Source organism: Adiantum capillus-veneris, chromosome 20 (genome assembly GCF_014529385.1).
Source record: "Adiantum capillus-veneris isolate H3 chromosome 20, ASM1452938v2, whole genome shotgun sequence".
In the NCBI taxonomy this organism is placed as follows: Eukaryota; Viridiplantae; Streptophyta; class Polypodiopsida; order Polypodiales; family Pteridaceae; genus Adiantum; species Adiantum capillus-veneris.
In genome coordinates this window covers 149,977,756-150,002,738 of record NC_140950.1, presented here as the reverse complement: position 1 = coordinate 150,002,738, position 24,983 = coordinate 149,977,756, and the positions used below count along the sequence as shown (strand labels likewise).

Genomic DNA, 24,983 nt, shown 5'->3' with positions numbered 1-24,983 from the left:
TCCTATTGAGGGGAATGGTGGAAATCGGCCACCAATGCGACGCCAAGCAAGGGAAATGTTGTGTTACAATTGTGGGGAAAATGGCCACGGCATGTATAATTGACCTCATCCCAGAAGATATGACTACCTTGTCAGAGGTCCTCGACAACAAGTAATTCCTCCCCGTGCTAGAGCTCAAGCACAAGAGCAACCGCAACCGCAACCTCAAATTTTGCAGCCACCTCGTGCTCAAGCTCAAACCCCTGCTACTCAACCAAATGTGAGCATCATAAGGATGGAGGAGTTTGTCAAGGGCAGAAGCAACCAAGAAGAAATAGTTAAAGGGAAGATGAAGATAGATGAAGTGGCTACAATGCCTATCAAGTGTGTGTGTGTCCAAGATGAAGTAAGTAAAGAAACAAGCAAAGATGCAAGCAATGAAGCAAGTACATCTTGGGCAACTAAAGATGAAGCCAAGAAGAGAAAGACCCGTACTAGGTCTCAAATTGACATCTCTGATTTCCCTATGGGATCTCGGACACAACCTTATGACCAGAGATTACTTGGCCACAACTACTTCATATCTCCCCAAAACTGCGACAACAGTGGTAAAAAATGGTGAGCACGAGAGCAAAGCGAAGTAAGCTAGTAAGTGTAATCAAAACCTATGGTCTAAAGGATATAGTGCCTTTGGTGGAGGCTCAAATCAAGGGACAACGGATTCCAAAAACTTACATTGACAGTGGAGCAGAGGTTTGTGATAACAGAAAATCTAATGCATCAATTGGGTTTAGAGGTAATGGAATCATCAAACTTTAGGGCAAAAATGGCCAATAATGTCTCTGTCACTTGTGTGGGTGTAGTGAAAGCTTTGAGACTTTCTGTTTTTGGAATCTTTACAGAGGTTGATGCTTATGTGATGCCAGTGAAGGGAGAAGGATACCCCCTTATTTTAGGACGACCTTGGCTCATGGGTATAAGAGCTAGGCAAGATATGGGCAACATGAGACTTGAAGTTGAGGCCTCGTGAGGGTGGCCATAGTCGGAAGGTGGTTTATAACTTGAAGAATGGGCGACAAGAGAACCTTGAACTAGAGACGTCAGCTGATGAGTGGAGCTCAAGTGGATGCTCCTCATCCATGGACGAGGAAGAGAGTTCAAGTGAAGAGAGTGATAGCACTCTCGAAGTCATGGGCATCCCCATAAAGGAAACTACCTCATCAGAAGACAACCCAAGGATCCAAATGGAGAATGTGTGGGATGCCAGCCTAGAGAAGAGGTTATCCAAGGATATAAAGGAAGAAGAAAGGGAGGGTTATGTAAATGTTCTCAAGAAGCATGCATCATTGTTTATTTTTTATTACACTCACATTATAGGTGTCACTGCAGTGAAGCATCATATCCATCTAAAAGAAGGGAGCAAGCCAGTAGTACCAAAACTAAGAAGATTAGGAGTTGTGAAACAAAATGCACTATTGTCCGAGGTGAAGAGACTCTTAGAAGCAGGATTCATATACCCAGTAGAAGATTCAGAATGGGTCTCCCCAGTAGTGGTGAGGCCAAAGAAGAATGGTAAATGGTGAGTGTGTGTGGATTACAAGCCAATAAATGCTGCAACAAAGAGGGACCACTTCCCTCTCCCATTTCAAGATGAGATTCTAAATGAAGTAGCACGCCATGAGCGATACACAGTGTGTGATGGATACTCCGGCTACTTTCAAATACGCATTGTAGAGGAGGACCAGAAAAAAACTACTTTCATCACACCATGGGGCTGTTTTGCATTCCGAGTCATGCCTTTTGGTCTCACCAATGCTCCAGCCACCTTTCAACGATTCATGAATATGGTCTTCCAACCTTACTTTGGTAAGTCCATAAGGGTCTTCACAGATGACTTTTGCATTTACAACTCCAAAAGTATACATCTTGGCAAGATTGATGAGGGATTTACTCATTTAGTTAAGCTGGGTGGACAACTAAACAAGGACAAATGTCACATTGGGGAAAGCAAGGTTACACTATTGGGGCATGTAGTGTCCATGGATGGAATCAAGGTGGATCCTGAAAAGATAGAAACATTGCTAAATCTACCTTCCCCAACTTCCATCAAACAATTATCTCTTTCTTGCAAAAGCTAAGATATTTGAGTAGATTCATACACTTACTCTCCCAAGTGATATTTCCTCTACAACAACTGACTCGTCAAGAGACTCTTGTTTGGAGTGAAGAAAATGATGGGCATTTTAGAGACATAAAAAAAATGTTAGGGTCACTCCCTGTAATCCTCCAACCTTGTTGGGAAGAAACATTCTTTGTAAACCCTAGTGTGGGAGAAGAAGCCATTAGTGCTGCCCTCCTACAAAAGGATCCAAAACATCCTTCATGAGGCTTGTGTATTTTGCTACCCGCCTCATGGAAAACACAGAAAGGGCCTACACCCTGATGGAACAGCTAGTGTTAGCCCTCATGTTTGCGGTAACCAAATTTGGGCCATACTTGCTGCCAAAGAGGTTTGTAATTATCACTGTGGAGGATATGTTTCCCTATGCACTACAACATATGGAAATCTCTGACAAAATAGCAAAGTGGGTGGTGTGACATCAAGAGTTTGATTATACAATACAGGTTGAAAGAACAACTCGATCATGCTTAGCCGACATTTTAACAAACAAGTGCTATGAAAAAGTTTTCCATTTGAAGAGAAAGGAACTTCCACCACCTCCAGCTCTAGAGGCTCTGGTCAGTGCTGATAGCCTCTACTTTGATGGAGCATACAAGAGAACCAAGGATAAGGCAGCTGCAGGCATTGTGGTCTTATCTCCATTGGGAGAGAGGATCCATGGTGAAGGGATCCGTCTAGAAGATGTCCACTCCAACAATGAAGCAGAATATCAAGCTCTAATTCATGGCCTTTGTTGGGGCCTCGATAATTCAATTGAGAGATTAAATGCTTTTGGTGACTCCATGCTTTTGGTAAGTTAAATGCAAGGTACATGGGCTCGCAAAAATGCCAGTCTCTCTACTAAAATGAGAGAAGCCAAAGATCTTATGAGGAGATTTAGGGAGGCACAAGTACATCATGTGCCAAGAGACCAGAACAAGGATGCATACCACTTAGCATCATCGAAGTTAAATGAGTCAATAGTGGGAGCAGTGGCCATCAAACTCCCACTTCAGCAAGGCAAGGAGGACTTAGAAGATATTATGCACATTTTGGAGCAAGGAGAGGCTCCTAAACACTTGAATGCATAGGAAAGGTGATGGTTAGCTAGGAAGGCTACCAGGCATCGCATAGTAAATGATAATTTGTATTTTCTTGGTAAGGATGGTGTGCTTAGGAGAGTGCCTTTGAAGAGTGAAATTGAAGAGATTTTAAAAGCGTGTCATGATGATGTGTGCGGAGGACACTTTGCACACGACATCACTAGAAGAAAGGTTCTACAAGCTGGGTTTACTTGGCCAAGTCTTCATGGTGATGTCAAATACTGGTGTCAAACATGTGATGAATGTTAGAAAGCAGGACCACGACGGCTCATAGCTGAACCTCAAAACCCAATAAAGGTATATGGGCCCTTTTAGAAGTGGGGAGTTGATGCCATAGGGCCTCTACCACGCACTCAGTCAGGTAAATAGTACATCATTATGGGAGTAGACTACATGACTAGATGGGCTGAGGCTATGCCAACCAATAGAATTACTACTAAGGATGTGAGTCTGTTCATCTTTGACCACATTTGTTGCCGGTTTGGCACCCCTCTTGAAATACTATCTGATAGAGGACAACGGTTTAGAGCAGACTTGGTAGGAGAAGTCATGCTAAAGAAATATATTCAGCATCAACACTCTACTCCTTACTACCCTCATAGCAATGGCTTGGTGGAAAAGGAAAATTGAATCATTTGCAAAATTCTCACCAAACAGGCACATGCCAGGCGCCAAGATTGGGACAAACACCTGAATGGAGCTCTATGGGCCTATAGAACCTCCTTCAAAACCGCATTAGGGTACACACCCTTTCATTTGGTTTATGGAAAGGAGGCTCTTTTGCTCATTGAAGTGAAGTTAACAAATCTTCCAATATTGGGTAGCCAGGTAGGCTCTCAAAAGGAGAAAGTACATCAAAGGATCATGGATCTAGAGAGGCTGCATTTGGATCGTGAAGAAGCCATCAACCACTACTCTCAAGAAGCAGAGAAGCGCAAAGAAAAGTTCAACAAAAAGCTAGCATCTAAAGACATCAAAAAGGGATCCCTAGTGCTTCGATATGACAATCGCTTCGACACTCGTAAGGATGGAAAGTTTCTTTTTCAATGGGAAGGCACGTTCTTGGTCACCAAAAAGTTCAAAAATGGCTCTTACAGACTTCAAGACATTGATGGTAAAGTGCACAAGACTAGGACAAATGGATGGCGTCTAAAGCCTTATCACATCAAAATAAGGTCATCCCAAGATCAAAGAAAGTAGGCTAGAGGCATAAATACCTCTGGCCAGGTTTGGGGGGGCTATGATCCAAGCCTATCACAAATTTTTTGTTTACTATATTTTGTTGGTTTTGCCTGCTTCTAGAGGTTTAAAATAAAGAAAGAATGAGAACAACCTTTTGGAAAAATTCAAAACATGACTGGATGGGAATTTCTCCTTGACTAGTTCACAGGAGATGAAAGGTAGAACCTAGTGGTAAAGGGAAGGGAAAATATGTAAATGTGAAAAGACTCAAGATATGATCTATTTTTGGACGCATGCACCCAAGATTCAAGGGTCATGAGGGGTTCATATCATCATGGCTTTGGAGCCATATGATGATTCAAACAGATGGGACCCAGGTGGAAGACTTGGTGAAGGGAGGAAACAGACACATGATTTTGCTGGATTTTTTAAAAATACGTCCACTCCGATCCAAGAAAAGTTGTCTTCATCAAATTTGTAGTTTATGAGCTGGATATTCTGACCATATTTGTTTTAAAATTTTCACAACTACGGTCTAGGAAATATGGCAAAAATGGTGGGCGCCAGTTTTTCCAACTGTGGTGGAGACCACTCCCTCTACCTTTACAAAGACACCCTTCCTTTTCCACATTGAGTCCTTCTCTAAAAATCAGCCATTAGTCTCCTCACCCTCCCCTCCTTCCTCCTCTCTCTCAAGCTCATAAAACCATCACAAATTCCTCTTCTAATCACCTCTCAAATCATGCTTAATCTTGTTGTAATTCATAAGTTGTCATTCAACCCCTTCCTATTATTACCAAATATGCATTGATTTTATGTAGATTCTTTACATTTTAAAATAAGGAAGCTCTTGGACTCAAGCTATGGAGGAAGGAGTGAAGACAACACAAGTGGTGATGGAGGCAATCAGTTGCAAGTTGGTCAACAAATCACTTGGAAGGAGCTTCTTCATTGGTGGAATGTTCCTAATCAAGCTTCATTTGTACAAATTGCACTTGGATCTTAACCTCACTCCTAATCACTCTGTTGCCTATATAAAGAGGCCCCCCCCTTTGTAATTTCAACTCTCCCTCAACCTCATTGAGTCTTTGTATCACTCATCACGAGCCCATAAATCTCATTCATTCACTCTATTCTGTGCACATTATAGAGTGCAAATTGTTTTATGCAAGTAACCTCCCCTCCTCTTACTTATGTTAATTAAGAGAGATCTTTTATGTGTGTGTGAGAGTGATTGATGTGATTTTGGCTAAATCTTGAGTTTTTGTTTAGTAATCTACATGCTATTTGTGTTGGGAGTGCTTGAAGTTATCCATTCCTTGTACACACATTGAGGTTAATGGTTCATTCATAGTGATAGCTCTCTCTCTCTCTCTCTCTCTCTCTCTCTCTCTCTCTCTCTCTCTCTCTCTCTCTCTCTCACTCTCTCTCCTTCTCCTTGTGTAGTGGTCCTAGTCCACGCTTCCAAGACTAGGTGATTCCCTTATCTCATTTCCCTTGTGGCGCAATGGAGTTTGTTGGCCGCCATTGCAAATTTCCTTCGTCAATAGCATAAGATGCTTGTTCTTGTTTTTTAACCACATTATGTAAGTACATCTATTGATTGTTGATCTCACTGATAAACCTCAACAGAGGTTTCTTGGTGGGTGACTCACTGCCACCAAACCCACAATTATATACATCCACTGTAAATGCATTCAATGAGAGAGAAGCCCTCTCGCAGAAAACCTGTAATCAAGAAAACCTGTTGGAGTAAAGTAATGCTCTACTCACGGGACGAGAAGTGAAGATGTGTGAGATCACACAAGTGGTGAAGAACACCTGTACATGTACGTGGACCTATTTGAAGCCAGACACCTGTGTTTGTGAACCTGTAGCCTGAAGGTCCGCGAAGAAGCGTCCTCAGTGGGGGCACCAAAAGAGATGTGGGATGGAAAGAAAACACACACAACACCTCTACAATCACCCAACACACAACACCTCTACAATCACCCAACACACACTCTTGGAATAACACACACGTAAAAGGGGCACTGGGATCAGGCCCACTCTGTCCTGATTCCACACACATGACACCAATTTACCACAAAGAAAGAACTAGAGCACCCAAATACTCAAATAATCACCCTCAATGAAACACCCAATTTCACACACACACACACACACACACACACATAAAATCAGCACATAGGGGAGAGGAAACCCTTATATTGCTCAGAAAATTGATGGAATAGGACACTAATAGAAGGAAAGGCTCATAAACATAGAGCTCTTAATACTAAAAGAGGGCTAATTCACAGACAGGGCTTTCACACACATACATGAAGAGCTCTGTTAATTGCAAAAAATGGTTACCTGTTTTGACTAGATTGATAGCACCATTGCATCCGGAACGGCCAAAAACCCCCATATACAACTTTACTTTGCCATAATCTAACTCCAAATGAGAAAGATATGGCAAAAACAAGCTCCTCTCACAAGCTCTCAAGGTAGCGTCTTCTCCCTTGCTGATTTTTTCCTCTTACACACAATTTGCTGGTTCTCCCTTTACTTTTAGCATGTTTCACACTTAGTCCTTCATTGTGGCCACCCTTGGGCACCCTTTTTTTTGTCCATAGCTGACCTCCCAGGCAGCGAAACCGCTCAAAACAATGTCTATCACGTCCTGCATGCCTCCACGTACACTGGATTTCCATCGTGTCATTGCCACGACTCCAACTTTTTCCGTATTATCCATGCATGATCACGTGAAACAGACCCCACCTTGTCGCCAATGATGACCTCTCTACATAATTCATCAAATGGACACTGTAGATGACTTCACAAACCCTATCAGTGAAAGCACGCCTAGTGGGGCCCACTGTCATCCTGATGTCATTGCTTGCCACATATCTTCCTCTACACGCTACCATGCATGAAGCTTCGTTGTGATGCTACCCATGAACGAAAAGCCACTTTCTTTGCAAACCAGTGCATAGAAATAACAAACAATACCACTCGCATAGTCTGGAGCCATGCGGGTCCCACAAGCCTCCTCGAGAAGTTTTTCACACCACCAACTCCTCATTATTGCATAAAACCACACTGCTAATTATAATAATAAAAATCGATGAACCATATACACACTGTCCTGCTTGTACACCTGTGGGCCCCACGTAGCTACTTGGCTCTGGAGAATGGGCAATTCTTTATTCGATGCACCATGCATGGGTATGTACATATGCGTGAAAACCTTAGCAAAAAAATGCCTAACAGCGTATATGTATACATATACGCATACGTATACGTACATATGCATATGTACACACATACGCATACACACGCACATGCATACGCATACACATGCACACACATATGCATACACATACACACATACGTACACGTACACGTACATGCATACGCATACGTATACGTACACACATATGCATACACACACATGCATATGCATACACATGCACACACATACACATACACATGCACACGTATATACACACATACGCATATTCACACACACATACGTATACACACACATACACATACACATGCACACGTATATACACACATACGCATATTCACACACACATACGTATACACACACATACACATACACATGCACACGTATATACACACATACGCATATTCACACACACATACACACGCACACATACATATACACATGTACACACATACACATACACACGCACATATACACACACATACACACGCACACATACACATACACATACACACGGACATCCATATGCATATACACACGCACACGCATACGCACTAATGTGTGCTAATATACGCTAATGTGGGTCAATGCATCCTAATGCACAGACTTTTACTCTTTTCGGGCTTCAATATCAATTGCACGAGGCTCGTTTTTGCTCCTCTACGATGGGTTATTCTCCAAGAAGCCCTTTGAAGGAAAGGTGAGTGGCTTATTTTTGTAAATTGCAACATAACCATGCATAAATACACACACACACGCACACACATTATGCATGCATACACACACATAAGCGCTAAGCATGATGCATAAGTGCTTATACATAATGCTAAGCATATGTATGCATAAGTGCATACACACAAGCAGTTTTCTATGTACATAGCACTCTAGGTAAGTACATATAATGCCTTAGGCAAGTACATAACACTCTAGAGAAGTCCGTAATGCTCTAGGCATGTTCGCATGGCTTTAGGCAAGTACATAGCGCTCTAGGAAATTCCATAACGCTCTAGGCATGTTCGCAATGCTTTAGGCCCGAATGCAATGCACTTTAGGAAAGTACATAGTGCTCTAGGGAAGTCCATAATGCACTTTAGCCAAGTACATAGTGCTCTAGGTAAGTACATATAATGCCTTAGGCAAGTACATAGCGCTCTAGGTAAGTCCATAACGCTCTATGCATGTCCGCAATGCTTTAGGCAAGTATATAGCGCTCTAGGGAAGTCCTTGATACTCTAGGCATGTCTACAATGTTGTAGGAAAGTACACAATACGCTTTAGGCAAGTACATAGCGCTCTAGGCATGTCCGCAATGCTTTAAGAAATTATATAGCGCTCTAGGGAAGTCCACAATGCTTTAGGCAAGTACATAGTGCTCTAGGCATGTCCGAAATGCTTTAGACATGAGCGCAATGCACTTTAGGCAAGTACATAGCGCTCTAGGGAAGTCCAAAATGCTCTAGGCATGTCCGTAATGCTTTATACAAGTACATAGCGCTCTAGGTAAGTATATTTAATGTCTTAGGCAAGTACATAACACTCTAGGTAATTACGTAACACTCTATGCATGTCCGCAATGCTTTAGGCAAGTACATAGCGCTCTAGGAAAGTCCATGATACTCTAGGCATGTCCGCAATTCTTTAGGCAAGTACGCAATGTGCTTTAGGCAAGTACATAGCACTCTAGGCATGTCCGCAATGCTTTAGGCAAGTACACAATGTGATTTAGGCAATTTTATAGTGCTCTAAGGAAGTTTGTAATGCTCTAGGCATGTCTACAATAATGCTTTAACGCTCTATGAAAGTCCATTACGCTCTAGGCATGTACGTAATGCTTTAGGTAAGTATGCAATGCGGTTTAGGCAAGTACATAACACTTTGGGTAAGTACATATAATGCCTTAGGCAAGTACGTAGCACTCTAGGTAAGTCCGTAACGCTCTATGTACTTGTAATTAGAGAGTCATAAATCTCTCTAACTATACCATAAGCACTACCATAATGCTTATGGTGGCCTTGTACCATAAGCATTACGGTAGCATTTATGGTGTTCTTGGAGAGCCATAAATCTCTCCAAGACCACCATAAGCATTATGGTATTTTACAAGAGGACCATAAGCACTATTGTACTTCTTATGGTGTAGTTAGAGAGCCATGTCACTCTACAAGAACACCATAAGCATTAGGTAGTGCTTATGGTACAATTGGAGAGCCATAAAGCTCTCCAAATACACCATAAACACTACCGTAATTCTTATGGTTGTCTTGCACCATAAGCGTTACGGTAGCGTTTATGGTACAATTAGAGATTCATAAATCTCTCCAACTACACCATAAGCACTACCGTAATGCTTATGGTGGTCTTGCACCATAAGCATTATGGTAGCGTGTTCTTGGAGATCCATAAGGCTTCATGGATCTCCAATTGCACCATAAGCATTATGGTAGTTCATATGGTGCTCTTGGAGAGCCATAAAGCTCTCCAAGATTACCATTATGGTAGCGTGTTCTTGGAGATCCATAAGGCTTCATGGCTCTCCAATTGCACCATAAGCATTATGGCAGTTCATATGGTGCTCTTGGAGAGCCATAAAGCTCTCCAAGATTACCATATTTTACAAGAGCACCATAAGCACTACTGTACCTCTTATGGTGTAGTTGGAGAGCAATAAAGCTCTATAAGAATACCATAAGCATTAGGTAGTGCTTATCGTACAGTTAGAGATGCATAAATCTCTTCAAGAACATCATAAGCTCTCTAAATGTACCATAAGCATTTCCATAATGCTTAAGGTGGTCTTGGAGAGCTTTATGACTCTCCAACTATACAATGAGCATTACGATAGTTCTTATGGTGCTCTTGGAGAGCCATAAAACTCTCTAAATACACCATAAGCATTATTGTAGTGCTTATGGTGTAGTTAGAGAGCCATAAAGCTCTCCTAGACATCCATACGCCATAACTTTGTCGAAAAGAACCATAAGCGTTAGGTAGTTCTTATGGTGTAGCTAGAGAGCCATAAAGCTACCCAATTGTAAATGCACTATGTTAGTGCATATGGGATGTAAGCTCTCTACACATGTCTTCTTTGCACACAAATGATGCTTTATACACTTACACGATATCCCTTGATCTTATATGTGCAACCACTACTATGTGCACATACACACACTATGCACATACTCACATGCATATGCAAACACTATGAGTACACACATACTTGATGCTTTTTGTAAAACTTAAAACGAAGGTTATAACAAGCATAAGTTATCCTTGTAAGGGTGACATTGAAGGGGATGTAGTTTTGGGTAAGCCCAAGCTACAATTTACCCCACCCTATCCAAAAAAAAATTATGTAGCAGGGCCCCGGTATTTCCCCTAGTATATCCCCCGGTAAAACCCCGGGTATTTCCCCCGGTAATACCGGGGGTTTTACCGGCGTTATGAGAACGGGGCTAGTACCGGGGCTTTTACCAAGGCCGCGGCATTTTTTAGAAAAACATTTACTATGTGTATTTCCCTCGGTGTTTCCCTCGGTATAGGCACAATCCCTTGTAGTGCTTGTTAATTTTTCTGGGAGATTTTCAAAATTATTTGACCTTACCCAAACTTGTCTAGAACTTGTTTTGAAGGTAGTAGATCACTACTACACGAAAAAATAGAGCACTTTTTTCGGGCAAAATTGCCTGGTTTTTCGTCAGTTTCCCATAGTGAATTCACTATGCGAAAATCGTCCCGAGACCAAAATTTTGACTATGGGTGTTGTCCCACTCGTATAACGATGCGAAACTTATACTCCCCCAATTTGGCACCAAATGACCGAAAAAAAGGCTCCATACTCTTTTTTCTTTTTTTTAATGAATCTCTTCTCTTTCCCAAAGGCTTGCAAGACTAGCACCCTGTATGTGTATGATAAGGAATCGCGATTGCTTATTTGACTAGATTCAGAAGATTGCTGATAACTCGAGCTCCGGAAGGAATTTTGATGATCCGTAAAGACCTTCACAATCCTGGGACCATGCTCTACAAGGCTAGCACAAAATTTTATAACAATATGAAGGATGGTAAGAGATCGCGATCTCTTACCTGACACACAGTGATATGTTTTGATTTTCCAAATATGTTAAGCACATTCAGTAGAGCTCAAAAAGTATGTTGCCCACCAAAAGTGGAGTTTGAAAGCATATCAGATAATGCAATCTGTGCTGTTTCAGAGACAGGATGATAGAATGATGACCACATGAGTTTCAAATGTCATATTTATGAACTAACAACACTAGTGTGCTCAGTAAACATAGGACAACCCAGCCATGACAAAATATATATATTGTATGTTGGATGGTAAGAAATCGTGATTTCTTATCTAACACACAGTGATATGTTTTGAAAAGCTAGGTGTATTAGGCACATGCAATAGAGTACAATGGGTATGTTTTCATCAAAACTTGGAATTTGTAAACTCCTAGAACGGTCAATATGTGCTATTTTAGCTGTTGAGATGCTAAAATGATGACCACTTACAATTTAAAACTCCAAATTATGAACCAATTTGATCAGTATTCTCCCTAGACATAGCCCAACACAGTCATGTAGAAAAAATATAGCAGTATGATGAATGGTAAGAAATCGCGGTCTCTTACCTGACACACAGTGACATTGTTTGATTTTCCAGTGTTGTTATACACAAGTAGTAGAGTCTCCTAAGTGTGTTTTCATTCAAAGGTGGGATTTGTGAGCATGTCAAATCATGTGTTTATGGCTGTTTTAACTGTCTAGATGCTAAACTAATCACCACACCCAACTTATGAGTTTCTTTTCAGAGCTGACATGACCAGTATGCTAAATAGCCCTAACCCAACACAGTCATGCAGAAAAAATGTAGCAGTATGATGACTGGTAAGAAATTGCGATCTCTTACTAGGGGCCAAATATTCAAAATTTTCAAAACTATTCCTACTACAGCTTGTTCATACAAAAAGATGATGTTCTATCATATCAAAACCATTATGAACAGTTTTTATCCCAATCAAACAAGCCAATTACCTTATACGAGTGCTTTTCGATTTTTATGGTCAAATCTCCCTATTTATGTTTTTTCGACCCTTTTTTCGGGATCAGTGAGACCTACCCTACCTACTCCTAATGCGGAAATAAAAGTAAGATGAATGAAAGGACTAAATGACAAATGACTAACAGAAAAACGGTGCAAAATGAATGCTCCAAAGAGCTCACAAACGCCTAAATCCTAATGCGATGTTTTAACGTCAAATGCAAAGGCATAGCATGTCCCACACACTATCCTTACCTAATCTATGAGGTCCTCAAGAGTCCCACTTTCTGGTTACCTCGAGAACCTTGAAGTCCCACTCCAACCTCTCACCTACTCCAAAAAGATAACGAAAGTATTCTAATCGAGATTAGAGGAACCTTCGACAGTGATAAGCAAAAAGACCCACTAATCTAGGTACTCATTCCCCGACCGTGATAAGCAAAAAGACCCGCTAATCTAGGTACTCATTCCCCGACAGTGGCGCCAATGTTAGCGGCACACTGCGACTGGACGTCGTAACAAAGCTTTTCAGGATACTAACAACATATCAATGCCATGGGAAAGGACCCGACTAGTGCATAGAGGCTATGTAGGTTTGTCAAATGCTACAGGATCTATGACCAACACGATGAAAGCAAAACATAACCAAACACATAAGGAATCAAGCTAATACGCACATCACAACACTCTTTTCTACGAGCATACACATGACTTTTCAATGAGCAAACATCACTCAAATGTCACAAAACTCATTGAGAATACTTATATAACATAGAGGAACACATTCAAGCACTCAAATCTCAGATTCTAAGATGGTAAAAAGTCGCAATCTCTTAGCTACCAGGGTAGAAAATCAGTGTTTTTGGGCTTGCAAATCACACTAGTTACGTAAGTAGATGCTTCCTAAGTACTTTTACATGCAAAAGGAATGCAATTAAGGCCTGAAATCACTCTAATTAGCTTACTAATCAAGAAGATAAAGAGAGATTTAATCACTATAAATTGGACATTAAACAGTAGAAAAGCAATCGTTAATCACTTACACTTCATTAGAGACACAATGGCAAGCAATGTTGATGCTCAGATAGCTCAAAAATCCTCTCTTTGATTGGACATGGAAAGCTTTACAAACGTGCTGCTCTCTTTCTTCACTTACAAAAGGTTATCTTTAAAAGATGGATTTTTTACTTAAATACCTAGGTTATGAGGTTGTGGGTTCAATCCTCCTACAAATTGGAATCCCATGTCCCCATTTAAGTCATAAAAATAAAGGAATTTACATTTGTATTATGTGAGTAAGCCTTTAGCTTGAAAAAATAGTTCCCGCAGCAATGTGGGTTCCCGCATCCGTCCCCGTAACCACTCCCGTAACCTCTCTTTATCTTTGTCATTCCGTTCGGCATCCATAGTTGTAGCGGTATCCCTGAAACAAACATTGATAACTAAAGTAAGCCTTATAAGTTCAAGATATAAAATTGGATATGTCTCAAAAATATCTCTAGATAGTTCTTCACTAAGGATACTTCCTCCTCCCAGGTGGCATCTTAAGTTGGGTAACCTTTCCATTGAACTAGATGCTTCTTGGCAATCCTACTCCTAAGAGTCCATTCTCGAGTTTCCAATATATGCTTTGGATGTAATTGCATAAGATCTTGCATCGGCATTATGATCTGTTAATCATTTAGATTATGGCTAGGGTCAAGGATATAAAGCTTCAATATGCTGACATGAAATACATCATGAATTTTGAGATGATCTAGAAGATTTAGTTTATAGGCTTGTGGGCCGATGCATTTTACAATTTTGTATGGCCCACAATACCTGGGACCGAGTTTCTTGTACTTCTCGAGTGATAATGAACTCCTTTTTGGATGTACCCATAGAAATATCTTGTATCCCTTATGAAATGACCTTTCAATCCACTTCAGATTAGCATAGTGCTTTTGATAGTCCTTAGCTCCTTCGATCTCCTTTTATACCACCTTAAGCTATAGATTCATCTCCTTGAGCATTTTCTTAGATGCTTCAACTCTGATAATAGGATTCGAGAAGCTCAAAGGCGATAAGCAATCCTACCCATAAAGTGCCTTAAACAGTGTCATGTCTATGCTTCAATGATAAGACAAATAATAAGTATACTCCACCAATGGTAAGAGCTACATCCACTTCCTTGGTTCCCCACTACAATAAGCTCTTAAAATATCTTCAATGAGTCGGCTCACCCTCTCAATTTGGGCCAATGAGTTTGGGAATGATAAGATATACTGAAATTTAATTGGGTACCTATAGCTTGGAATTCAAAACTTTGAGGTAAACTTAGCTTCTCTATCACTTGTTGTCCTTTTTAGGATTACATGAATCATATAGATTTCCCTGATGAAATTCCACACGCTATATTAGATGCTAAAATATAAGTTGTCTTCATTGGAATCAAGTGTGCTACCTTTGCTAGTACATTGACAATGACCATAATGGAGTCATAGCCTCCTTGTACCATCGGTAATCCTATAACAAAGTCCATGCTTATGTAGTCCCACTTCATCTTTAGAACATCTAGTGGATCCAATTTTACTCGTAGTTTTACTCATTCGGCCTCAATCTTCTGGCATGTTAGGAAGCTTTTAACGTAGTTGGGTACATCTCTTTTCATTTCTACTCACAATAGTAGCTATTTTTAATAGCATTTAGAGTTTTCACATAGCCACAATGTCCTAAAGACATGCTATCACGTGCTTCATACAAGATCTATTTCTTCTGTGTAGAATCTCTAGGTACACATAAGCGATGTCGATAATAGAGACAATTATCGTTCTCTGCATAGTTTAATATGAGTGTTTTCTTGGTATCCATTCTTCCTCCGATCTTGGTAAGGTTCAACATTCTTAGGTATTCAAGATTGTTTTTTGTTGTTGATTCCCTTACAAGAGTTAGAATGGGGTCGTGTTGTAGAGAGTAGATATTAGTCCAGCAAAGCTCTTGCAACTTAGAGCATTAGCTATGACATTCTCCTTGCTAGGAGTCCATGACAATAAACTATCTCAAAGTTGTATTTTTGTATTTCAATCCACCTTTGTTGTCGCATGTTGAGGTTCGGCTAGGTAAAAATCCACTTTAAGCTCTTATGATCAGTAACTAACTTGAACTTTTGTTCGAGAAGAAAATGTCTCCATATCTATAATACATGAACAACCACAAGTAACTCAAGATCATGTGTGGCATAATTAGATTTGTAAGTTTTTAACTTCCTAGATGTGAAAGCCACATGTCAACTTTCCTGAGTTAAAACACCACCTATTGCGATTCTGCCAACATCAATAATAACTTAAAATTCCTTTGTAATATCGGGTATCTTGAGACATGGAGCTATAGTGACAATTCTCTTAAGGACATCAAAATTGATGTAAGTTCCTTGATTCTAGATAATCTTCACTCCTTTCTTCAAAATTCGTGTAAGTGGTGTCGTAAACAATGATTACATAATTCTAGATCAATACTGAGTACCATCCTGTGATACCTAGGAAATTCTTACCTCACTGACATTATTGGGAATTGGCAAGTCCACTGTGTCCTTCCTTATTTCGATACAATGAACACAAGATATTCAGTTTGAGGTGAGAGAAATTTTTATTTACTCTTCTTCGTAGCAAACATTTTATTATCCCTCAAGATCTGAAGCATCTTACAGACATGTTCTTTGTGTTCTTCCAAGGTTTTGGAATATACCAGGATATCACCTAAGAATACCAGCACAAAGTTATCCAAAAAAGGTATGAAGATATCCTACATTAATTGGTTAAAGGTTGCCAGAGTATTAGTAAGTCCAAAGGACGTCACTTTGAATTCGTAATGCCCATACCTTGTATTGAATGTAGTCTTTGGGATGTCAGACCCCTTAACTCGGATCTGTTTGACCTTAGGTCAATCTTCATAAAAAACTTGGATTCATAAAGACTATCTAGTGGCTCATCAATTCAAGGAATAGGGTACTTCTTCTTGATGATTACATGGTCAATCCACAATAGTCAATACATAACCAAAGATTATCGTCTTTCTTTTTCTGAAATAGAACTCTAGGTAGAGTTACTCAGATGGATGAACCCTTGTTGCAAGATTTTGCATAAGCTCTAGGAAGAGACATTTTATAAGGCCACTTGGATATAGGTTCACTCCATGGTATTACTTCAATTTCACAGTCTATCTCCCTTGAAGGTGAAAGATCAATTAGATCTTTTGGATAGACAACTGAGAATTCTTGTAGCCAAGATGCTTCTAAACCCTCCTCAAGTTATTCAACTTTATTGAGATTAATGGTGAACACCTATTGTCCAAACTTCAATCCTTTAAGTAGTCTCTTTGCTTTAAATAGCTTAGCCTTTGGTCTTCCATTCTTACCTTGTACCAAAATTTCCTATCAATTAGGGGAATTTTGAGGTTATTTTTCTGCCCTCTAAGGAAGTTTGACCAAAAGATTCTCTCAAAAGTTGGGCGTCCGGTAAAATTTTTGCAAATGAGCTCCAAATCTGGCGGACCTTGCATATTTAGATTCTACTCGTCGAGATCTTTCCGGTGATATATGGGTTGATAGGGTTTGGAGGTCGTTACGGAATCTTTTGCTAGGCTAAAAGGTATCTTTTGACGAACTCTTCGTCAAAAGATACCTTTTAGCCTAGCAAAAGATTCCGTAACGACCTCCAAACCCTATCAACCCATATATCACCGGAAAGATCTCGACGAGTAGAATCTAAATATGCAAGGTCCGCCAGATTTGGAGCTCATTTGCAAAAATTTTACCGGACGCCCAACTTTTGAGAGAATCTTTTGGTCAAACTTCCTTAGAGGGCAGAAAAATGACCTCAAAATTCCCCTAATGGGCCTAGGTGGTCAAAAATGTATACGTGCCTTGGGCACAATGGATGCTTGCTTGATTAGCTATGATCCAATCCATTCTATGGTTTCCATCGTAAAATCCTATATGTAAAATCTTAAAGTAGCTCAAGTAGGCCTTCTTCCTTTGATATCAAAATTCAAGGTCCCTACTATAGTCCAAGACATAGATCTGGTCTAAGGGTATAGGGTATATGCTGGTGCATTCAGAAGGTATTTAAAAAACCCCTCTACTTACAAGTCACAAGCTAATAAAATGACCCCTCTTTCTTAAGAAACTTACAACTTTTTTTCAAAATTGGATTAAATAACCCCCTCCTGTACATGTAAACCTGTAAATTTTTTGAATATAAATACCCCTCTTAGATGAACTCATGTGCTACAATTATATATTTTTGGGTGAACCCCTGGGATGCTAGATTGCTTGTTGATAAACCCAGTTATTTTGTAGGATATTCTTACCTTTAATCGTGATGTAAGTTTTGTGGTTTAGGGTTCCTCAGAAAGTGAACAACAGCACCACTCGTAATCTTTCTAAAAGTCTTATCCTTTTTAGTTTTATATCTAGGTTCTCTAATTTTCTTGCATTGATGTGCAGTCTGGACAATTGATCCAGCGTCAAACCTCGCCCTTGTACCTTGGCCATTTTTTAGTAGCAAGATTTAAAAAAAAATCTATAAAAATCCTCATGGTTTCACAAAATTCATAGTTATTTGACAAGCACACTGCCTCAAATGAAATCTCAAACAATAAGAACATGGTACATGGACTCATTTGTCCCATATAGTACACTCACTGAGCTTGTTGACCTTCCACTGGTAGTCATCGTTAATTTTCCACTCAACTAGGTATCCTCCCTACTATAAGATCATATCGTTGAGGTGTGATGCCCACAATTTGTTGCATGTGGCCCGTGCCATAGCATCAGAAGTAAGTATGACATTGCCAACAAATATATGAGGCTGCCACCAACACTAACTGATCACAAGAATTGCAATGCAAAAAAGGATGATGTTGCTGATAAAAAAGCTCCACAAAATATGCCATGCAACAAACCTCTCCAAGGGGTGCATAAAATTAACGAGAGTGAGTCTGAAATGGAGGGAGACTATATCCTCCTCTATGCCATGGATATGGACTATCAGGATCAATGCTAGGAGAGCAAGTGTCTAACTAACCAAGTATCCATCATGAAAGACCTGGCCAAATAATAATACAAATCAAATTAAGTTCCCTTTAAGCAAAGTCATTGTCACTAAAAGTTTACCTGGGATTCCTCTTTGTAGGACTCCTCCCCCCTTCCTAGGCTTTGTTCTATGCTGTGACACCTTTAGGTGAAATTCCAGTGAAGAGGGACAAGCCAAAATCCTTGTTTACAAGCTTAGAGTGGTGTTATTTAAGGTGTTAACCACTTGAGAAATGGAATGAGATACCAGAGGTTGGCTTGAAACTTCAATAGGTAAGAATAGTGGTGATATGCTTGGGATTGGAGTTAATAGATCACTTAAGGAATGGGATCTTGATAGCATTTATAAACCCTTTGATAAAGGGATATGCTACTTGGGTACCCACTTTTCTTTTTCATGCCTCATTGGAGAATAATTTGCGTGTTGTTCATCATTATTGCCCATTGGAATGTGGGTGCTTGTACGGACAATTGCCACTGGGGTTGGTTATGGTTGCACTGGCTTCCATTGTTGATAGATTTTTGGCTTCCTTGAAGAAGTTGTATGTGGTTTAGGAGAGGTTTTAAGGGACATATGTGACCTTTGTGGTAGCCAAATGGTAGTTACTCCTTTGTAATATCCTTGTGCGTTAAGGAGATCCTTTGGAACCCATTTAGACGTATGAATATGTTGAAACTTGTATTTTGATGGGGCTTTGGGAGACATCCCTGATCTCTTGGAGTGATTGTATTGAGGGAGAGGCTTGTATGCTTGTTTAGGTAACCATACAGATAAAAATTTCTAGGACTCCCATCCATACCCTTGAGCTTCTAGTAGCGGCATAGGAACATGCCAACCATGGCTATTCTTAGAAGATGTGTTAACTAACGAGTGCATCTTTGTTGCAGTCATTGAGACTCAACGTGCATTGTAAAGGTTTGGATTATCTCATAGAACTGTTCATCCAATAGCTTTAGTCTCATAATTGGTTATAGCATTCGGATTGGAACAATATCATATCTATCTGGGTCACAGGAGGATTGAATTGGTCTTGGTAGAGCAGAGGTGGATAATGTTGCCAACACATGAGTCCACTCGAAGGGATCTATTAAATGTTCAAGGAATTTTCCTAACTCACAATCAAACATCTAAAAATAAGAAAAAAAGTTTAGATTGATTATAAAGATGTAGATTTAAAAACTTTGTTTTTCCCTTCTTCTTTTTTTTTTCCTTTCAAACAAAGGTTCCACCCCAATAAGACCCAAGCAATGGCTAATAGACCTCCGCCTAGAGCATCTAGAAACCACAAGGTACCTCAAAGGCGATGGGCCTTATCATAATGTATATATATGTGACTTGACTATCTATCCCATGAAAGTGAGAGCATCGGTCCCATGGCTCTATAAAGAAAACCATAAAAACTACCAACACCAAACATGGCGATAAAGCTTCTTATGTTTCACTTAAGACATTGGTGTTAACTCCTAAAGAGACTAAGGCATCGGCTCGCAGGTGTTCAAGCAAACCAAGATCTACCAAGAATCTCACTAGGCAATCACACTCAAGTCACTTTTTCTTTTTTCTTCTCGTTTTTGGATTTTACCAATACTCTAAACCCTCACACTTTACCTATATCCTAGAAGAATGATTGTTTATAGCAGCAACCAGGTACATTTGTGGTCTTAAGTACTTAGTATACTCCTTTGCCATATGTCATACATAATCACTAAATTGAGATGATTAAAACATAGTCTAACATAGAACCTAGAGTCATATCCCATCATTTTTCACAAGTAAAACTAGAATCAGCTTGCTTGATGTTTCACTTATTTCATGCATGCTAAAATATAAGGCTACAAAAACATAGAAAAAATATAAGGATTTAAGTACACTTGTTTTTGTCTGCATGGTGATATTATGTCTTTCTCTTGTCTTTATGCTTCCCTCATTCCTTTACTTTAAAATCTTCACTTGACGATCATCTTCCATCTCTATCTCTCTTCAGCTAAAAATTCCTGACCAAACGAAACAAAAGAAAGAAATAAAAAAGAACAAAATTTTTGGTATGGTGCTCATCACCGGATTTAGCCAAAGGGAAATAACCCGTAGGAAAAAAGTACCTTGGCTTTCTGCTCTTATTGAAAGGTATGACTTTCACTCATGTGTAGGAGGTGGGACTTCATCTTCCCCCTCTACATATATGTTATCATTGATGATCTTTGAATACAAGGAAAGTCCCCTAAGAAAACCTTATGTTGGTGTCTGTGGCAAAGGAAAGAGTGCTTCCTCATTATAATAAGGCATCTGTATAGTTGGGAGATTCACCAGACTTGGTCGATTCTGAAATTTCCAAAGAAGGATACACACATCAATCCAAAATTGGCGGGTAGACTCTTGTGGAAGAAGAACTTGTAAAATTGGTTGTTGTAGTCTTTGAAGGCAATCATCTCACCATTGTTGATCTTGACCTTCCACTGGTAGTCATCGTTGATTTTCCCCTGGGTCAGGTATCCTCAGTGCTATAAGATCATATCGTTGAGGTGTGATGCCCATAATTTGTTGCATGTGGCCCATGCCATAGCATCAAAAGTAAGTACGACATTGCCAACAAATATGTGAGGCAGCCACCAACACTAACTATGTGCAAGATTTGCAATGCGTAAAAGGATGAAGTTGCTAATAAAAAAGCTCCACAAAATGTGCCCCGCAATAAACCTCTCCAAGGGGTGCATAAAAGTAACGAGAGAGTCTGAAATGGAAGGAGACTATATCCTCCTCTATGCCATGGATATGGACTATCAGGAGGCCCTCAGGATCAATGCTAGGAGAGCAAGTGTCTAACCAAGCATCCATCATGAAAGACTTGGCCAAAGAATAATACAAATCAAATTAAGTTCCCTTTGAGCAAAGTCTTTGTCACTAAAAGTGTTCATGGGACTCCTCTTTATAGGACCCCTCCCCCCTTCCTAGGCTTTGTTCTATGATTGATACTTTTAGGTGAAACTCGAGTGAAGAGGGACAAGCCAAAAATCTTGTTTTGCAAGCTTAGAGTGGTGTTCTTTAAGGTGTTAGCCACTTGAGAAATGGAATGGGATACCAGAGGTTGGTTTGAAACTTCAAGAGGTAGGGATAGTGGTGATATGCTTGGGATTGGAGCTAATAGGTCACTTAAAGAATGGGATGTTGAAGCAATATCTAGCATTTGTAAATACTTTGATAAAGGGATATGCTACTTGGGTACCCACTTTTCTGTTCCATGCCTAGTTGGAGAATACTTTGCATGTTGCTCAACATGATTTCCCCCATTGGAATGTGGGTGCTTTTACAGACAATTGCCACTGGGGTTGGTTGTGGTTGCACACTGGCTTCCATTATTGATAGCTTTTTGGCTTCCTTGAAGAAGCTGTATGTGGTTTAGGAGAGGTTTTAAGGGACATCTGTGGCCTTCGTGGTAGGAAAATGGTAGTTACTCCTTTGTAGTATCCTTGTGCCTTAAGGAAGTCCTTTGGAACCCATTTAGACATATTGATATGTTGAGACTTGTATTTTGATAAATTTTTATTTGCATTTAGACTTCTACCAAAATGGGCGCATGGATAAATTTTTGCAAACAAACTCCAAAGTTGACGGAGGTTTGACAGTTAGAATGTCCTCTTCAAGCTCTATCTACTGATATATAGCACGCCATGAGATTCTTCATATTTTAGAAGATTCTTTTTTTGATTCACCTATGATGTGACAACTCTGTCGGAATCTAAGTGAATCAAAAAAAGAATCTTCTAAAATATGAAGAATCTCATGGCGTGCTATATATCAGTAGATAGAGCTTGAAGATGACATTCTAACTGTCAAACCTCCGTCAACTTTGGAGTTTGTTTGCAAAAATTTATCCATGCGCCCATTTTGGTAGAGAGAGGTAAAGTCAAACTCCTTAAAGGGCCCCTTTGTGAGTCCAAATTTTGCCTAATGAGTTATCTTGCATCAAATGGCCTTGAATAGATATAGTGACAGTGCATTTACCCTCTACTGAGGTCTCCTCACAAGAAAAACTTTACAAGTCAACTGGAACACTAACCAGTGCGGGTCTACTGCCCAATGTTTCCCATGCAGTTGATCTGAGCCTATCACAATTTTTTTTTTTACTATATTTTGTTGGTTTTCCCTGCTTCTAGAGGTTTGCAATAAAAGAAAGAGTGAGAACAACCTCTTGGAAAAATTCAAAAAAATGGCTGGATGGGAATTTTTCCTTGACTAGTTCACAGGAGGTGAAAGGTAGAACCTAGTGGTAAAGGGAAGGGAAAATATGCAAATGTGAAAAGAAAAGATATGATGTGTTTGTGAAGCCATGCACCCATGATTCAAGGGTCATGAGGGGTTCATATCATCATGGCTTTGGAGCCATATGATCATTCAAACAGATTGGACCCAGGTGGAAGACTTGGTGAAGGAAGGAAACAGACACATGATTTTGCTGGATCTTTTAAAAATACGTCCACACCGATGCAAGAAAAGTTGTCCTCATCAAAGCTATAGCTTATGAGCTGGAGATTTTGACCATATTTTTTTAATAATTTTTGCAGCTACGGTCTATGAAATATGGCAAAAATGGTGGACGCCAAATTTTCCAACTATGGTGGAGACCACCCCCTCTACCTTTACACACACACCCTTCCTTTTCCACATTGAGTCCTTCTCACCCTCCCCTCCTTCCTCCTCTCTCTCAAGCTCATAAAACCATCACAAATTCCTCTTCTAATCACCTCTCAAATCATGCTTAATCTTGTTGTAATTCATAAGTTGTCATTCAACCCCTTCCTATTATTACCAGATATGCATTGATTTTATATAGATTCTTTACATTTTAAAATAAGGAAGCTCTTGGATTCAAGCTATGGAGGAAGAAGTGAAGACAACACAAGTGGTGATGGAGCCAATTAGTTGCAAATTGGTCAACAAATCACTTGGAAGGAGCTTCTTCATTGGTGGAATGTCCCTAATCAAGCTTCATTTGTACAAATTGCACTTGGATCTTAACCTCACTCCTAATCACTCTCTTGCCTATATAAAGAGGCCCCCCCCTTTGTAATTTCAAGTCTCCCTCAGCCTCATTGAGTCTTTGTATCACTCATCAGGAGCCCATAAAGCTCATTCATTCACTCTATTCTTTGCACATTATAGAGTGCAAATTGTTTTATGCAAGTAACCTCCCCTCCTCTTACTTATGTTAATTAAGAGAGATCTTTTATGTGTGTGTGAGAGTGCTTGATGTGATTTTGGCTGAATCTTGAGTTGTTGTTTAGTAATCTACATGCTATTTGTGTTGGGAGTGCTTAAGGTTATCCATTCCTTGTACACACATTGAGGTTAATGCTTCATTCATAGTGATAGCTCTCTCTCTCTCTCTCTCTCTCTCTCTCTCTCTCTCTCTCTCTCTCTCTCTCTCTCTGTGTGTGTGTGTGTGTGTGTGTGTGTGTGTGTGTGTGTGTGTAGCGGTCTTCTGGCCCATCATCAAGTTGACCCTCATGGATATGCAACCTATGAGGAAGGTTTTTTGAAACTTTGGGGGCAATGGTCAGACTCACTAAACCCTGGTGAGCGAGCTCCCAATTTCCTCCAAAAGGATCGATTTATCTCAGGTTTGTACCCCTTGCTAAAGGATAAGGTAAAGAGAAAATTTCCAAATACTTTTGAAGATGCCTTAAGAATTGCTAGGGAAAAGAATCGAAAGATTCTCTATCAAGCCCAAGCTAGCCAGCTAGCTTTGGGAGGCAATATCACAACTATGGAAGCTTCTCACGTACCTCCAAATGTGCCTAATGCACCAAGCCTCAATAGAGGTCAACAAGAAGATATGCTCCAACAAATAAACAATCTCACAAACCAGCTAGAGGGTTTGAGAGTAAATCTTGTGCAGGGTGCAAGAAGGCCTATTGAGGGGAATGGTGGGAATCGGCCACCAATGCGAGAAGAAGCCATTGGTGCTGCCCTCCTACAAAAAGATCCAAAAACATCCTTTATGAGGCCTGTGTATTTTGCTAGCCACCTCATGGAAAGCGCAGAGAAGGCCTACACCCTGATGGAACAGCTAGTGTTAGCCCTCATGTTTGCGATAACCAAATTTCGTCCATACTTGCTGTCAAAGAGGTTTCTAATTATCATTGTGGAGGATATGCTTCCCTATGCACTACAACATATGGAAATCTCTGACAAAATAACAAAGTGGGTG

The 24,983-nt window shown here is 40.0% G+C and overlaps 1 pseudogene; it reads right to left on the bottom strand.

Moving 5' to 3' along the window:
* Positions 1 to 7,516: 7,516 nt before the first annotated feature.
* LOC147433390 (uncharacterized) overlaps positions 7,517 to 24,983 on the bottom strand; it is an 85,158-nt pseudogene continuing 67,691 nt past the window's right edge.